Source organism: Coenobita brevimanus, chromosome 78, assembly GCF_032717465.1.
Source record: "Coenobita brevimanus isolate Jiangsu-jjx chromosome 78, ASM3271746v2, whole genome shotgun sequence".
Lineage (NCBI taxonomy): Eukaryota > Metazoa > Arthropoda > Malacostraca > Decapoda > Coenobitidae > Coenobita > Coenobita brevimanus.
The window spans coordinates 41,436,483-41,453,830 of record NC_137031.1 but is presented as its reverse complement, the minus strand read 5'-3'; positions in this window follow the sequence as shown (position 1 = coordinate 41,453,830).

The following is a 17,348-nucleotide window of genomic DNA, read 5'->3' as shown; positions in this document are numbered from 1 at the left end:
ACCTGCTCCGTCAGTGAAACTTTTCGCAGCCTGAGCAAGGCAAGAACCCCTGTCTACCAGATGGCAGGCGAGAGCGTTACCACTGAGCCAGCCAGTGTGTGTGTGTGTGTGTGTGTGTGTGTGTGTGTGTGTGTGTGTGTGTGTGTGTGTGTTTATCAGTACTGTATATTTATCTCCATCCACCCATTAATATACGTATCTCTACATGATGTATGTGTAAAGTATGTCTATGTATGCATGTACCCACCCATGTATCTTTCCAAAATTTCCCCCAAAAAACTTTCACGGCCAATCCCCAACGGCGTGAGGGATGAATATGGTGTGGCCTCCCGTCGACTCCCTTTCTCAGGCTTTCCAACCACTATCTAAAATATGCCAGACTGATGAAGTTATCCCCCTCTCGGTTATGTATTTTTTTTAAGGGTCGTCCCACTTTCTCTTTGCCGTCCATAAATTCGGTGTTGTGGTCAGTTTTTGGATTCCTTGGTCTTTTTCGGGGGAGGGGGGGGGATCAAGGGAAAGGGGAAGAAAGAGAGGGTAGTGGGTGTGGCTGTGGTGTGTGGTTTTGGTTGTTTTGTGTGTTGGGGGATGTATGTATGTGTGTGTGAGGTGTGTGTGTGTGTGTGTGTGTGTGTGTGTGTGTGTAAGAGAGAGAGAGAGAGAGAGAGAGAGAGAGAGAGAGAGGTGACAAACATTTTGAACCATTTGTAATAAGTCATCATCATCACCATCATCATCATCATTGTCGTCGTCGTCGTCGTCGTAGGTCTTATAAAGGTGGAGATGGGCAAGATACATCAACACAGAAGCAGTAGCAGCCATTGTTAGAGGGCCCAGTGCAATTAACTATACACTCATTCCCTCATCTTTTTAATAACACCTCGCATCACAAGTACGTCAGCAGTTCCGAAAAACTAGCAACTGACACTCTCCTGCGTAAGCTGTTCTGTATAGTGACTTCTCTTGTTGGTGTTGTTATTATTCTCTTTTTCATTTTGTCTTCAAGCTCTTTTAATCAGCTTCGGAGAGACGTTTTGAGATGTTGAGATAGAAGGTTCAGTGACCCTCTAAGATGCAAAAGGTCTGTCTTAAGTAAAATCGTCAGGAGATGGTAACGATAAGACAGCAGCAAAAATGTACGTCATAGTATTGAAAGGCTTGATAATTACCTGTTGGAGATACAAGCAAAAACAACACCTAAACCACCTTAATTTCCGGGTATCTAAACCACGTCTTTAAGTTGAGAGAGAGAGAGAGAGAGAGAGAGAGAGAGAGAGAGAGAGAAATACCCCTTATCTGCTGATAACCTTAAGTAAGTGGCGGCTGCAGCTTCAATAATGCTGGCACAAAAAGCCACTTAATTGCTTGACAGGTGTGAGTCGGGTGCACTTGTCGGACAGGTGAGCAAAAACATTTAGGGGTGAGGTGGAAAGGTGGTGGTGGACGAGGTGGAAAATTGTGGTGGAGGTGGTGGAAAGCAGTGGTGGAAGTATGTGGTGGAGGAGGACGTGAAAAGGTGGTGGAAGAGGTGGATAGGTACTTATGAGGACGTCTTACCTTTTGCAACCTTCAAGGAATTGGGTTTATTTTAGGAGAGACTTATCGAACTGAAGGCGTTAGTTAAGACCTTCATGAGTCTCTTCTGTACGAGAGGTTGAAGAGTGTATAGTAATGTGGACGCAGCAAGAATGAAATGCGGAAAGTCGCCACCGTACCGAAGGGGTTAATTGCACTAAAGGTAGTCATGATCCAGGTGCGCACGCTGGACGAGCGGAACAAAGCAGGGTGGTGGATAGGTTGGAAAGGTGGTGGATGAGGTAGAAAGGTGGTGGAGGAGGTGGAAAGGTGGTGGAAGAGGAGGAAAGGTGGTGGAGGAGGTGGAAAGGTGGTGGAGGTGTGTCAAGGAGGCGTGTAAGGCGATAATGAGCTTCTCCGTGCTGCGGGTGCGTTTAGGTAGGTTGTACAGGCAAAAACTTGAGTATTTTGTTCAGCTAAAGGTCCCAGGTAATTAGGTGTGCTCTGTGTGTGTGTGTGTGTGTGTGTGTGTGTGTGTGTGTGTGTGTGTGTGTGTGTGTGTGATTCTTGTATTTGGGTATGATTCACCCTTTACTAGCACGTGCTTTTTTTTTTTTTTTTTTTTTTTTTTAGGTAAAAGCAAAACGATTTTTTTGTTAATGAAAATCCTAGCATTTAGTTGGGGAAAAATACCCTCAGTTAAACCATTTATTGCTGTGTAAAGAGATCATCGTAGTGAAGGAGCAAACATATCGCTGGGCAATTTTTCCCTAAATGTGAGAAATTGCTTATCTGAAAAAATTAATTGAATCTAGTGACGTATTTTTGTAGTTTATTCTTCCTACTTCCAGATTTTTTTAAACTTAAGAAAGGGATCTGTTATTGCATGGACTGATTGTTCGAAAAGCCTAAGATGAATATAAGCTTCTGAAGCCAGCAAAAATATAGTACGTCCTCAGAGTGATGTGGTTAATATGTTCACTGTTAGGTTTCTCTTCTCAGCTGGTTATTATCGTCAAGTAGCAGCAGGAAGAATAAAATATATATTACGTTTTATATATTACGTAACAGGGCTATTTTCGTGTCCCCCCCCGAGCGCACCCCGGTACACCCCGATCCCGCCCTCACTATCAGATAAGACGCCATATTTATAACTCTCCTAATCATAAGGTGCCTAAGATTCTTTATGTATACGCTTGGCTTCACTCGCACATACACCCGCTACCAAACAGAGTGAATAAAGTGAATATTAAAGCGACTGAATACGAAAAACAAAACGATCTGTGAGAATATTTGGTTTTGATGGAGTCTCGTTTTGACAGTAAATTGGTCAAAACCCTTTATAAATACCCCTCAAGCTTTCCCCCTTCTAATTAGTGGACGTATTCTCATTGCCTTAAGGGAGACTTCGTAGTGCTTCTCCTTGTGCGATTTAGTTTGCCTCGTACCACATCAGTCTCCTCTTGTATGTCACAGATGTAAACCTTTGTAGACATAAAATATGTTTGAGAGAGGTATAAATAACTTTCAAGGGAGTATTTGTGCAGAATAAGTCGCCACGAAAGAAGTGCTACGGAGAGTACGAGTTCGTTTTTTTTTTTTTTTTTTTTTGAGGAGGGGGGATGCTGGACTTGGAGTACGCCGCTGTGTTTTGACCTCTGTTGCGCCTTACCATAAGGCTGGGAATTGGGGTTCGCCGTGCGATGGTCCGGCCTGGTGTTACGCTGTCGCCTCTTTAAGTGTTATTAATAAAGGCACATCACTCGGGTGTGTTCAGGGGATATTTTTCGAAATGGGTGTACTCTTACGTGGGGCATTTTACGGGATCTAAATAGAAAATTGTTAACCCGACATAAAAAAAATATATATATCTAGTCCGTGGAGTTCGATAGATATGAAAATGATTAATTAGTCATACACACATCAAACTATGTAATATTCAGTAATGCGACGTTTTATTTAGTTTCATTTTTCGTTATTACCAAAAATGAAATCTATATCCATATCACAGGGTAACCCATACATCACAGTGCTTCGCCCATGTTTCACGGTTTTACGTATTGTAAGTGGCATGATACTTTTATTTTCTTTCGAAGTAGTAAGTGGCACGATACACTTCTTCAAGGGTAAGGACTAAAGGTGTAAAGACTGCAGGTGTGGGCAAGGGAGGATGCTTGGATTAGTTGTGGTAATTTAGGGTTCAGTAGTGTGTCGTAATGTGCAATTATGATCTTAGCCGCGATTAAGAAGGGAAAGGAAGTGTGCTGAGTGGAGGAAAGAGCCAAAGATAGATGGAACCGTAGATAAATTTAATCCCTTCAGCACAGTGACGTATTTTACACTTTGTTCTGCCGTTAGATAGATTTTTGTGTTCACGGGAGATCTCTTGTGGTGAAGCTGTTGACCCCTTCACTACGGTGGCGTCTTTTTTACAGTTTACTGTTGTTGCTACCAGATGATTTTCCGTAAATAAAAAAAATCCACGAAATTGCATCCTAAGCTGAACTGAAGTCCTCTGAAGTTACAAGGGACATTGAAATAAAATAAAATCATAATATTAAAGCACTTACCGAAAGCTGTATCTAACCCCTCCAGTTTGAAAAGTTATGTAAAATAATAATAACAATAATATTAATAATTGAATATAAATAAATAAAACGTATGACGATAGGAGGACTAAAATATCAAAGGACATCATCATTGCGAAGGAGTTTGAGATATTTCCCTGCCAGTAAGAGTAATATCCACGCTTTCCTTTCGTACTTGGAGATCAAACGAGGATGTAGTTAGGTTGTTATGCGTTGTTAGAGCCCCGTAATGGCTGTGTTACGTAAGGCAGATGGTGTGATATGTTGAATAGCGACTGTATCTTAATGGTGGGTGCGTGATTTGCATTTGCCCGCGGTATGGAGAGGTGCGGCAGCGGAGGCCGTGGGTGAATAGGAAGACGGTACGGAGAAAGAAAAATAGCTATCCTCTCCAAGTCTGACAAATACATAGCGGAAAAGTTGAAACCATCTGAAACACGCACTAGTGGAGATGGGGTTTGTATTGTATTTCGCCAGTTGTAAATTTTCTTCGGCCGAAACTGGGGAGAGTTGCCTCTTGGACCGCTCATTGGGTATTCGTCGCGCTGTGTACATGTAAATTGAGTATCCTGGGTCGTCGTCTCGTCAGTTTAGCAGGCCTTCTAACGCGGCTTCCTTAAACGATTTACTTCGCAGTTTACATGTTTTTTCGTAGATATTATTCTTATTAGCAGGTTTCCTGACGCATCTTCCTCAAATCATGTACTTCACAATTTACATGTTTTTGGTTACATATTATTCTTATTGACAGGTTTTCCGACGTATCTTCCTCAAAGTATTTACTCTGCAATTTACATGGTTTTTCTTGCATATTATTCCTCCCGTTTTAAAATCAATATATATAGATTCCAAACCTTTACTACAAAATAAAAAAAAAACTTGCCATGTACAGATATATATACTGTTGAGGAAATGTTGCGAATTTTGTGTTGTATTGCCACAGGTATTGCAGTTAAATATACATGCAGTTAAGTTCCTCTCATTCTTCATTTAAGGAGAAAATTAGTATAATATGGTTTTAGGCGTTTTGCGATGGTTTGTAAGAAAGTGGCCGCCTAGAAAATTGCTGTCAGATTGTTTGAATGTTTTTTTTTTTTTTTTTTTTTTTTTTACGTGTTCCTGTGTCAAGATTTTCAGAGTGTGACTGGAAGCGAGTTGAATTCCATTCGTCCGCTTAGAAGTTTTAAGAACAGAGAGTTCTAAGTTCACGAAAAGCCCCGTGAGTGGAAGCTGTCACCGCATATAGGTTAATATTTAGGGTTTCATAAGAGTTTCAGGAGCTTATACTCGTGTTTTCGGAAGCAGTATATACTTTGCGAGAGAGAAAATTGCGTAAAGAATAGCTGGAAGTGTCATAAATAATTACACTATACAGTACATGTTTTGAAGCGATTAGGACTCAGCGTAAAGGAGAAAATAGTGTTGTTGACCCAGCATAGAGGGGGAAAAGTGTCGAGTCTTTAAGCGTTCTCAGGGGGTTATAAGTGTAGGTGGAGACAGTTTGAACTCCATGTAAAATATAGCATCAAGTGAGAAAAGTTGCTTAAGTAACCTGGGAGCTTTTATAAGTGTATTTACACTACAAATCGTGAACCTGGTAGTAGTGTTGTAGTAATGTAAAGCTCGACTTCTCTATTGCTGGTGTAGCCTGGAATTGTTCGTTTTAGAAGTTAGTGTTTTCCTTGACAGTACCACCTCCAGGAGTAGCGAATGTTGGGAATTTTCTTTATATCCTAACACTGTGTGAGAGGGATATGGAAATGGGGATGGTGATAGTAGTGGTGTTGGTATTGTTGTTGGTGGTAGTGTTGGTGGTGGTGGTGATGTGGTGGTGGTGGTGGTATCGGTGGTGATTTTGTGGTGAAGCAGCTAATATTGATGAGAAAACGGTTGTACAGTTAGTTGTGGTGTGATGACTGAGCGACACCGATGAAAACTGGGTGATCACTGTACAGTAGTAGTAGTAGTAGTAGTAGTAGTAGTAGCAGCAGTTGTAGTAGTAATAGTAGTAGTAGTAGCGGTAGCAGTGGTAGTAATGTGGTAGCGACTGATGACTCGCCGGGGGTAATGACTGGACTCGTTAACTCACCTTTGTTTGAGCGCACGGGGGAGCCCATTGGGAGGGAGGGGGGGATCTTGAAGGAGGTAGAGAGAAGGGTTGTGGAGTTGAAATGGGGGATAGGGAGAAAGAGTAAAGGGATAGATGAAGGAAAAGAAGGGCAATGGAGGAGTGAGAAGAATTGGGAAGGGTGAGGGGAGGGATAAAGACTGGAGGGAGAGGGTTGAGGAGAGGAAGTAGGGGATGGGGAGAAAGGAGAAGAGGGGCGGATGAAGGAAGAGGTAAAGAGAGAAGAGGAAGGGGTTTGGGGAGAGATGAGGACTGGAGAAGGGGGATGGGGAGTGAAGGACTTTGGAAAGAGAGTGGAGATGGTACGGGAAAAAGATGTAAACGAGACAAGAAGGGAAAGAGGAAAGGAGTTGGGGAAAGAGAAGAGGAGGGAAGGGATAGGGGAGAGACTTGAAGAAAGAAGGGGTAAGGGAGAGAAGTGACTGGGGAGAGAGGAGACGAGTGGTGGGTTCGTGAAGAGACAACGAGAGATGAGAACGCAGAGGAAGGAGAGAGTAGGGGTGATACAGCAACGGGGGAAAGAGTAGAGGAGGTAAGAGGTAGGGGAAAGAAAGGGACCGTATGTGAAAATGACCTCACTCCTGGACCGTAAGTGAAGATGACCAGAGACACAAACCGGCTCCAGCGTGAATACTGCGAAGGAATAACGTAAATAAAGACGACCAAACCTAGACAGCAAGTGAACATAAACCCAAGCACGATGCCCTTTATTAGCGCCGTAAGTTAAAAAAAAAAAAAAAATCCTCAGACGTGGAGCGTACGTGAAAATGACCTCAGACGTGGAGCGTACGTGAAAATGACCTCAAACGTGGAGCATACGTGAAAATGACCTCAGACGTGGAGCATAAGGGAAAATGACCTCGACCCTGGAAGTGAAAATGACCTCAAACGTGGAGCATAAGTGAAGATGGACCCAAGCACGGACCCAGCCCTTTAGGAATGCCGGGGTCCAGCATGAAGACAAATGAAGGTATGTCCGTGGTCCATGTCCCGCCTTGTCCCGGGTGCCTGGCGGGACAAATGACCCCATCCCAGGCCCACCCATTATATAAGGCCCAGGGAACATATTGCCTCACTCGGCCAAGGCTTCAGGACTTATACGCTATCCTAGCACTTCACCACTTCACTACGAGGACAGGGAGGGGGATTATTATTATTACTATTATTATTATTATCATCTGAGTTGTATAAAGTCGTCTACTGGCGCCGTGAACGTTATTAACTCTACAGTCCTGTGTTGTATTTTTCTGATTCATTTTTGCTTTTTTTATTACTTGTCATTTCTTTTTTATTTTTCCTGCGATTTTCCTCAGTTTTCAAGGGATGTCTGGTTGTGAAAAAGTTAATGAAGGCGATATCTAACCCCTCCTAGCCCAGACAGTCTCTCCTAAACTGAATAAAATCGTTTGGGGGTTCCGAGAGCACACAGTAAATCCGTCATCGTAGTAAAGGGATTAATAAGACGTCAGTTTATTGTTCAGTTTCGAACCCCTTCACTACGAGGGGGTACAGCTGGCTACAAAATCCCTCTCTCTCTCTCCTCCGGTACAGGAAAATAATGGGTACAAGAGCCCCCCCCCCTCCCCCATACCCGCAGCGATGGGACGTTAGGTTTGTTTTTAATTGTGTGTTTTTAGAGAACGGGGAGTGATTTAGCACAGATATAAATTTTGACCTGTGTTATATTGTTGATTTGATCTTTATGTATGACAGCTGGACATACGGTGTACTCACGGTTCAACATATGGCGTCACAAATCTTCACACACACACACACACACACACACACACACACACACACACACACACACACACACACACACACACACACACACACACACACACACACACCTCATCCCTCTTCTCCCCTCCCCCCAACTCCCCCCACACCTTGCTTGCTTCCCTTTCTCAATACACCTCACCACGCCATGTACAGTACAGTATACACGCACAGTCTCTTTTGATATATGAAGAGGGTCCAAGGTGGGCAGAAACTGTTGTATCGTTACAGTAAGTACAATTTTATATTTTTTGCTCGTATTATATTTCTTTATTTTTGTTTTTTTCCGGGGATATTTTCTGACCATCGAGTCCTAATAAGTCTACGGTCTCATCAAGCCTTATTTCGTTCAGGCAGCATTGCATAAACCATTTCGCCCTCTCGGGATGCTTTAGGTTATTTTACTCAGATAAACACAAGACAGGGGAAGTATAGTAGTCAGAGGGTTGGCAACCATCTCGATTAATCTTTGGAGTATTTGAATATTCCTCACTTGCATAAAATCGTCTGGATATTGGGTGAACAGAATACCGTGGTGCGTCCAAGGTAGCGAAAGGTTTGATTTTTTGTAAGTTCTTTATGCACGTCGGGTTAGGTTATGAGCAGAGAATTGTAGAAAATAAAAGTCTGAACACAAGAATAGGGCGGAAAATAATTGTCACTTTCACACACACACACACACACACACACACACACGATTTTCTTGCGGGGCTGTATTCAGGCTGCCACAAATCTATTTTAGCCAGCTTAGCGGTGGATTTTGATAGCAGAGGATCAGAAATAGTCTTAATGAATCCCTCAGGAACTACCTTTCTTTCCTGAGCTGAATATAATTGTCTAGAGTCAAAAAATAAAAAAAAAATGTATAAAAGACGATAACATACTGGGAGAAATAAAATGCACGAGAGTTCTTGGGTTCTTTCTTTAATTAATGCAGGTGATTAACTGAGGATGTCATTAAGAACTGAGAGGATAATTGCATCTCTTGTGCGACCAGATAAAATTCTTCACGGTATCCCCGGCAGATTATCATGAGGAATGGGTTTGGGGGTCACACGGTACATCCTGATAACTTGTTGGAGAGTTATTGTTGTAATGTACTGAAGACAGGTTATTGGTGGATCTTGGTAGTGCTTGTCATCTGGAAACTAATCTCTGTAAATGATAAGTCTGTGCGGTAGAATGGATGTTATTTCCTTCGTGCTCGTTCGTTTATACTTTGGTCTCCTCGTTGCCCGTTTAACAGGACTATAGGGATTTCACCGTCAGGACCATTCGTGTGTGTGTGTGTGTGTGTGTGTGTGTGTGTGTGTGTGTGTGTGTGTGTCAGGAGTTGTCACCACCCCTGGACGGCTAGTGATGAAGGACCAGGCATGGTGGGTTATCAGTGGGTGTGGGACTTGGCTGTACCGGGCCAGTTTTTGTGAACCCAGTAGAACCCACTAAATCAGGCAGTCAGCTCCTCCCTTCCTCCATTCACACCCTCCCACCCCTCCTAGTTCCTCCTCCCAGTTCTTCACCACTAGATTAGGCAGTCAGCTCTTCCTCTGCTCCCTACACACCCTCCCCCCCCCCTCCCAGTCTCTTCTCCCAGTCCTCCTCCCGATTCCTACAAGTTCCCAACCTTTCATTTTATTCTTCCTCTTAGTGTTCATCAATTTCTCACTTTTTTTGTCTTTGTAATAATTTTGCCTGCCGTCCATTTTAATCTTCCTCTCAGTCCTCCTCTTAATCTTACTACTCTCTCTGTCGATTTTGTGAACATTTTAGTCCATGTCTTCATCTCTAGAGCCGTACATTTTTTTTTTTTAGTTCAATCTTGCTTAATTCTTTTCTTCATTTTCCTCTCGTTTTCTCTGTCTTTCTCCACTCCCAACAGTCTTACCTCCCCTCCTCCTTTCACCTGATCCATATTTCTCCTTGTCCTCGTCCCCATCCTTTCCCCTTCATCTCTTTTGTCTTTTGTCTTCCTTCCCTCCTACCAGTCTCTGTCCTTCCTCCAGCCCCCCTCTTAGTGATTTCATTATTTAGGTAACTTCTTTCACCTCTTCTCCTTCTCACTTATTCTCTCGGTTTCCTTTCTTCCTCCACTCCAACCAGTTTTTGTCTCCTTTCCTTCCTCCCTTCCTTCCTTTTTCTCCTCCCGCCGTACTCTTCCATCTCTCCTCAATCGCCGCCTCTCCTCAACTCCTGTCCGTCTCCCAATCCTCCTTTCCCTAATCCAGTCAGTCATTAATCTTGCTCCTTGTCCCCACCCTTACCCCTCAGATCTCGTCTGTCTTCCCGTCCCAGCTTCCCATCCAGACCTAAAGGGTATTGGATTGAGAGATGGAGTGAGAGGAAGAGGTAAGCAGGGAGTAGGATGGAGAGATGAAATGATTAGGTGTGACTGGATGGGGTGGAAAAGGTTTAATATTAATAACTAACAGATCAGAGTGGAGACACAGGAGAGACCTTTGCCCTACAGTGGACTGGACACAGGTTGATGATGATGATGGTGATGATGATGATGATGATGATGATAGTTGTTTTTCTATGCTTATTTAGATACAGGGAAGGGTAATAATGATGATAATGACCATGTTGTTTTTAATATTCATTTAGTTACAGGATAGGGTACTGATGATGATTGTGGTGATGATGATGGGATGGTATTGGTGTTTTAAATTCAGTTATTTATAGAGTTAGGGTGATATTTTTCTCTGCACATCCATAAATCCTCCCCCCCCTCCAACTCCATCCCCCCTCCCCCCGAGAAGAGGTCATTTTGAGAACATTGGTCGTACCCAGGGTCAGGTGGAGGTTAGATGTGGTATTAGGGGTCAGGTGCGTCAGGTGTGGTATTAGGGGTCAGGTGTGGCATCAGGTGTAGTATTAGGGGTCAGGTTTGTCAGGTGTGATATTAAGGGTCAGGTTTGTCAGATATGGTATTAGGGGTCAGGTTCGTCAGGTGTGGTATTAGGGGTCAGGTTCGTCAGGTGTGGTATAAGGGTCAGGTTCGTCAGGTGTGATATTAGGGGTCATGTGTTGAATCAGGTGTAACGCGTGGTATAAGGGGTCAGATTCATCAGGACTGGTATCAGGGGTCAGGTGTATTAGGTGTGATATCAGGGGTCGGGATCATCAGATGTGGTGTCAGAGGTCAGGCTCTTCAGATGTGGTATCAGGTATCCAGTTGTGGAATTAATTATTAGGCTCATTAGATGCGGTATAAGGGGTCAGGTGTGGTACTAGGTCAAGTTTGCGTCTTCATTTTACGTGTGATCAGGTCAGGTCAGCAGTCTATTATTTACAGTCAGGTAGTCTTTAATTAAGGGTCAGGTTTTGTATCAGGACAGGTGTGCTATGAGGCGTGGTAATCCTTTAATTGAGATCCAGGTACTGTGCTCTGTTTTCCATGTTTCAGTATGTCAGGTGTGGGATCAAGAAGCCAGGTGTAATGTTAGATCAGGTGTGGCATATTCAGGAGGGAGTCAGTTGTGGTTTTTCAGGTGTTCTGTCTCAGGTGTGGTTCTATTAAATTTATGTCCAGGTTTGGTATATAAGGTATGATACTCTTTAATTATGTCCAGGTGTAGTATCAATTCAGGTGTAGTGTCCTGTGAGGTGTAGTATTAGATCAGGTGTGATGCTCTTTAAATTATGGGGTAAGGTGTGGTACATTTCAGCATATATTTTTTCCTGCCCAGGTACACAGCGTAGGTACGGTACATCCACTCATTTATCAAGGCACAGGTGATGGCAGCTTCAAATGTCGGCCCACCATTTTGTGATTTATGCTTGTGTAATTGTACCCCCATGGCGTGTGGTAAGATAGGACGTGGTGGTGGGGATGGAGGTGGGGTTAGTGTGTGTGTGTGTGTGTGTGTGTGTGTGTGTGTGTGTGTGTGTGTGTGTAAGCATGCACATATACTCACATACGTAAATATATATTCGTAACCCTCTCTGCCAACTGACTATTGGCAAAAATCATGAAAAAGTTGGTAGTATTAATTTCCTCGCCTGATGAGAACAAGAAGTCATTACTAAGCTGAATAATAACACCTGACGTAAACCAGAACCAGATTATTTAAATATCTCAGGTCCTGAAAGAGTGCATCATCCTGAATGTTGAGAGATCTTCACAATCTAGGCCTTTCTGGATCAAACATGGGTGATTTGACCATTTCTCCGTCGTAGGAGTTTATGGGAGGATGTTAGGGCCTGAGTATGAGGTGTGGGGGCTGAGTGTGAGGTGTGAGGGCTGAGTGGGAGGTGTGGGGTCCTGAGTGTGAGGTGTCAGGGCTGAGTGGGAGGCGGGGGGTCCTGAGCGGGAGGTGTGAGGGCTGAGTGGGAGGTGTGGGGACTGAGAGGATCCACACACCTGAACTGGTAATATGACGGGGCTACCTGTATTACCTGTTATTAGCCCTGCTCCTGCCTTCTGCACCTCACTCCTGCCCTGCCTTGCTCTTCCCTGCCCTGCTCCCTACCCCTTGCCGTTTGTTTCGTATCCCTTGCCTTTTGCTCCTTATCTGTTTCCCTTTGTTCCCTGTCCCTTGCCATTTGCTCCATATCCCTTGCCCTGTTCCCTATCCCTGACCCTTTGTTCCCCATTCCATGCCCTTTGTTCTTTGTCCCTTGTAGCCTTTTATTCTTAACCATGTCTCTTACCATACTTCTTTCCCTTAGCTCTCATTATTCAGCCCTTTATCCAGTTCTACTTCCTCTCTGTTTTTTTTTTTTTAATCTTTACAGTTACTTTGCCGTCTTGTATCTCATCACTTGTTTCCTTCACGCAACGTCCTTCTTTCTTCAGATATTTCTCTTATTTTTGCATTCACTGTCTTGGTATTGCTTTCTTGTGTTATCCTCTCTCCCTTACTTTTTACTTTCTGTCTCTCTTGCTGTCTTTTCCTTTCCTTTCCCTCCTAACATTTTTTTGCTTTCTCTCTCACTCTTGCTTTCTTTTCTTCTCCTTTTTTCCTTTCTTTATCATGTCTTCTCTTGCCCTTGCCTCAACTCTGCTTCTTATTTATCCAGCCTCCTCTCCTATTTCTGTCCTCTCCCTTACCTCCCCTCACCTTTCTCTTCCCTCAACACTATTTGTTTTACCTCCCCCCAACCTTTCTCCCACCCCCACACCATCTCTGTCTCTCACTCCACCTTTCTGTCGCCCCCACACCATCTCTCTACCCTCACCCCACCTTTCTCTCGCCCCACACCATCTCTCTACCCTCAACCCACCTTTCTCTCTCCCCACACCATCCATCCACCCTCACCCCCATCTTTCTGTCGCCCCCACACCATCTCATTACGCTCAGTCTTGCTTCCCACACCATGTCCCACACCCCACCTTTTTGGTCCCCACCCTACCCAGTCTCACATTTCCATCCTACCCTTGAGGCATGTACCCACAAATAGCAACTCTCTGTGTCACTCCCTCCAAAAAAAAAAAAAAAAAGAAAAAAGAAAAAAAAAAAAATGTACCCCTTTATTAGCAACTCAGTGTCATTCCCTCAAAAAAAAATAAATAAATAACCCTTTCAGTATGAGGGTGTGTTTACTTAGTTTTGGCTGCCCCTAGACGATTTTTTTCCTAGTTTAATCTCCTCGCGATCTAAATAAATCTCGGTATTCTATTTCAGCTAACGCCAGGCGATTTTATTCAGCTGAGAAGGAGTATATAGACGGGGAGCGATAGTACAGGTGCCATTACTCCCCTCGTGGTCGGGACAGCTCTGGTATTCGGATTGAGGCAATTGTCAGACGATTTTGTTCAGCTGAGAGTAAGTCAGAGGAGCCTGAGAGTGTTAAGTGGTCCGTCTCGTATTGACATGACTTTTTTTTTAATTACTATTTTTCCTGCACCTCACAGACAATGCTATATAGCGTAGGGGGGTTTTCTGGTAATGGAGGGGTTAATGAAGCCCATATTTAACCCCCCTGCCGGTCGAAAAGTCACTCCTAAGCTTAATAAAATCGTCCGGTGGCAGCAAGAATAAACTAAAGAGGGGAAGGGGTCAGCGAACGGAAGAGGTTAAAGACCAAACAGAGCGGGTCGTGTCCTGTAGTCGGCGATAAATTGCCGCCACACCGTGAGAGCAACTCCTACACTCCCCAGCCAACTCACTCAAGACTACCTCGCCAAAAACCGGACCCTTTACCGCAGTCTGACCTCCCTAACCTCGGAGAGAGAGAGAGAGAGAGAGAGAGAGAGAGAGAGAGAGACTCCCCGTGATTATCAATTACATCACAAGAATCGTTCGATCAGTTCTCGGAAATCGACTGTCAGATCTTTCGAGTCTTCGTTCATTCACTCCCACAGTCTTGCCTTAGATAATGACGAAATAGAGTAGAAAGACGATAGAATAATATGTGTTAGAAGAGGAGAGGTGTTAGAGGATTAAGGTGATTTCCCTGAGCTTAGGAAAAAATCGCATGGGTTTAGTTTAAATAATAATAATAATAATAATAATAATAATGGTGATGACGATGACGATGATGATGATGTACTACTACTACGACTACGACTACGACTACTACTACTACTACTACTACTAATAATAATAATAATAATACAACTAACTCTTCCTGAAATAAATATAGAAATAACCCCCTTTTCAGTGTGTGAGAAATTTGACCCATTTTCTTACTGTTACTTAGACACGATTATATTCAGCTCAGTACGGTACTTGTACTACACCAGTCTCACTCCACAACGCCGAGGCCAGTCGGGGAGGTGATTATTGCGTAAGATTCACAAATTTACGATATATTTCCTGATCGTAAGTAAGATTTGTTTTCCCTGGAAGGACAATGAAGGGAAAGTGTAGGATCTTCCCTTGTGTTTTTCTTACGATTATCTTAGTTACGAGAGTCATTTGATCGTAAGTTAATTTGAACTACATACGGGTGCGCTGAAATTGGACCTGTAACGAGAGGTTATGTGACACCTACTGAGCTGCCCCCTTCTTCCCCCCCTACCTCCATCCAACCGCCTTTCCCCCCCCCCTTCCTCCACCCTCATCCTTCTCTCCTCCCACATCCCTTCCCCTCCATTCGCCTACCTCTCCTCCTTCCCCTCCACCTGCTTACCCCTCCCTTTTCCTTTCCACCTACCTACCCCTCCCCTTTCCCTTCCACCTGCTTACTCCTCCCTCTTCCCTTGCACCTACCTAACCCTTCCCCCTCCCCATCACCCATCTCCTCCCCCTTCCCATCCCCCACCCTAACCCCTGCCTGACTCACGGCGTCCGGTCCGTCTCGTCTAGTCAGACTGGTAGCAATTCCACCCAGACTACTTGACGCCTTGGGGACAGTTTCAGGAATAATAATAATAAATTGTTAAATAGTAAACAAGAAAAATAAACAATGGTAAGCACATAAATTATTAATAAACAGTATCCACAAAAAGTAAATTGGTAAATATATGAGTAAAGAAAATTGGACACTGGTAACGAGGAACATCAATAACAAAATACCGAAAAAGAGCTTGAACAAAAAAATATTGATAAAAAGCTCAATAAGTGAGTTAAAAGAATGAATAAGGGTTGGCACAACAAATTTATTCATACGTGGGTAACTCAGTTTATTTAGACAAACTAACGAAAAAGATGTATGGTAGTCATCATCATGGTAATAATAATAAAAATCGTCATGCCTCCCATCTGTCCTACTACCATTCTTTCCATTCTATTTCCTCTCATTCTATTCCTCCGTTCAGCCCTTCCTATTTTACTTTTCCGTACTGCACAGTCTCCTAATACTTCCTTTCATTCCACTCTTCCATCCTGCCCACCTTCTGAGTAGCTCCTCTTCTTCCCTTCCTATTTTACCCTTCCATACTGCTTAGTCTCTTAATAGCTCCTTCCATTTCACCCTTCCATCCTACACACCCTTCCGTCCTACCCTCATTCTGCTCAGCTCCTTCCTTTCTCCCCTTCATTACTATGCTGGAAGTCCGTACAAAACTGGCTACCAACGCTAATGCAAGTGATGACAGGAGACAGCGGGATAGACAGGGATGGACCCACCGATTGAGGAATATGGTACTGGTCGGGACGTGAGGCGAGTGGAAAGTGCATTGGATAAGGAGTAGGTGGTGTCTTGGTGGCCCAGTCGGTTTCTCACTGGTTTCAGGTTTGGGGGATGCTCCGGAGTGGGTTCGAGACCTACTAACTGCCACTGAGTTTGAGCAGGGGAAGGGTGGGGGGACCTGACAGTTCCACGCCTCACCTCATCAGTTAACCAAACCTGCACCATCGAGTTGTGTACCCAGTGGGGAAAAAAAAAAAATGGATCAGCCTTCGTAAATCCAGTGAGGAATGCAATCAGTTCAGTGCCAAGACCTTCAGTGGATAAGAATGCACTGCGGCTGCCAAGATACTTGAAGGGGTGGTGTTAATGCTCCAGACCCTCGCTTCACTCCACCTGCCTGAGCGTAAACAAACAAACAAGGGGTGAGGAATGCAATACACGCAGACCCCTATCTCAATTGCTGGGTTCCATGAAAATTGAATGTGTGGTGACGGTGGAAGAGAATGTGGCCGTAATTGTGTTTGGGGCTATGTTTGTGTTAGTGGTGAAAGTGTTAGTGGTTGGGTGGAAGTGGGGGTATTGTTTGTGGCTGTGTTTGTTAGTGACGGCGTGTTGGTAGTTGGGTGGACGTGGGTGTGTTGTTTGTGTTTGTGTTAGTGGTGGGGGTGTTGGTGGTTGGATGGATGTGTTTGTGGTGGTTGTGGAGTTGAGAGTTGTTGTGTTAATGCTTTAATGTATTTTTAGTGATAGTGGTAATGTTGATGTTAGTGTTCGTGATGGTCTTAGTAGTGATGGTTATACTCTTGTTGGTGGAGGAGGTGGGAGGGGAAGGTGGAGATGGTGATATGATGATGATGATCATGATAATGATAATGACTACTGCGGTGTTCATAGTACTAATGACGGTGGTATTGTTGTAGTTGTGGTAGGTGATGATGATGATGATGCTATTGGTGGTAGGCGGTGCAGTGATGATGATGATAATGAGGATGATTGTATTAGTGGTGGCAGGTAGTGCAGTTTTGATGGTGATGATATTAATGATTGTGGTGGTGGTGGAGGTGGTGCAAAGTGGTGGTAGGTGGGTGGTGGTAGAGGTGGTGCAAAGTGGTGGTAGGTGGGTGTGGAGGAGGTGGGGAATCTTGTTGCTAACTGGCTTGAGCAGAGCGACTTTACTTCATCCCTGTAGGTGACTTGAAGGAAACTCTCTCAGGCCTGTGGTTGCCAAGGGAGGAGGTATTTGTTTGCCGTGTGTACGAGTGCTGTGTGAACGTCCTATTGAGGTTGTGTGTGTGTGTGTGTGTGTGTGTGTGTGTGTG